The sequence below is a fragment of the Adiantum capillus-veneris genome, chromosome 8 (assembly GCF_014529385.1).
Source record: "Adiantum capillus-veneris isolate H3 chromosome 8, ASM1452938v2, whole genome shotgun sequence".
Lineage (NCBI taxonomy): Eukaryota > Viridiplantae > Streptophyta > Polypodiopsida > Polypodiales > Pteridaceae > Adiantum > Adiantum capillus-veneris.
Genome location: NC_140938.1, coordinates 158,527,693 through 158,528,943, shown reverse-complemented (window position 1 = coordinate 158,528,943; position 1,251 = coordinate 158,527,693). Strand labels below are relative to the sequence as shown.

Below are 1,251 nucleotides of genomic sequence, written 5' to 3'. Positions count from 1 at the left end.
TACCAAGAGTGCTACATAGGTGGTTGCCATCGCGTGTCGATTTAGTGGTGTCATCCGCCATGGTGACGGTGGTCATCTAGCATTTGGGCTATTGGTCGCATGCAGTGATGATGTGGTAGGTGGTCCCCGCAAGGGCTCAATCACATGATGGGTCTTCATGGGCGTCAGCTTTTATATTGAGGACATGGTACCCATGTTTGAGAGAAACAATGCCGTGTGTTGCTACCAAGCGGCTATATATAAAAGTGATTCCTACAATGGTGTCACATGTAAGTAAAGATAAAAGTGGACATGTGTTTGGCAAATATAGAAAGGGGCTAAAAATGTCCAACTCGCTCTGTAGGGTCCCATATTTTTGCAGCAAGCCCTTGTCTCTGGAGGAGATTCATTGGAGGTGGTCTTTTCTACCCCAAAGAGAGATCAAATCAACAATGTGCGAAGTGCCAAGCGTGTTGCACGAGGGGGGATGGACCTTCAAAAAGGAAAATAACAAATGGATCATCAGAGAGGCAGATTGCAGATGAGCTAGGTGCCATCCGCACAATATACTCCAACATTCAAGCCTCATGTGAGAGAGGGGAGGCATCACACAAAGAGAGCATTCACGGGTTGAGCCATTTACAACATCAGCAAGGGGTTTATCTTGGCCGCTTAGAGGTGCAGATGCAAGTACAGATCAATGATGTTTTGCAGCAACAAAACACAGTGCAAGTACAACTTTCTGACATAAAAAGCAAGCAGGACAAAATCATGAGCCTCTTGGAAATGTTGCTTCTTGAGAACAAACCCGACAAGGATGGCATTGATTTAAAAAGCATTGTGTCTGAATTGCGAAGCACCAGCAACAAATTGACTGCCGTAGCAGTACAACATAATACAGGTGTATCTGAATTCAGGTCTATCACAAACAAGCTCAATGCATTGGTGTCGACCCATTGGCCCAAGAAGGGGCTTAATGTGATTGGAGATATTCCATCGAGTTCAAAGCAGGGGGCCCCTCACAGGAAGTGAAGTACGTAGTGGATGATAATACTCACGTCTTCCTCATTTATATGCTTTGCAGATCTACATGTTCTTCTCTCTCATTTATAGGCTACTATGGGGATCTACGTTTTGGGGGTCTATCTTATGTATGTAGTGGATGGATGATGACCAATAATACTCACGTCTTCCTCAGTTATAGGCTTTGCGAATCTACATGTTCTTCGCTCTCATTTATAGGCTACTATGGGGATCTACGTGAGGAGGGTC

The 1,251-nt window shown here is 44.8% G+C and overlaps 1 pseudogene; it reads left to right on the top strand.

Moving 5' to 3' along the window:
* Positions 1-257: 257 nt before the first annotated feature.
* Positions 258-1,027, top strand: LOC147453248 (uncharacterized; annotated as a pseudogene).
* Positions 1,028-1,251: the final 224 nt, after the last annotated feature.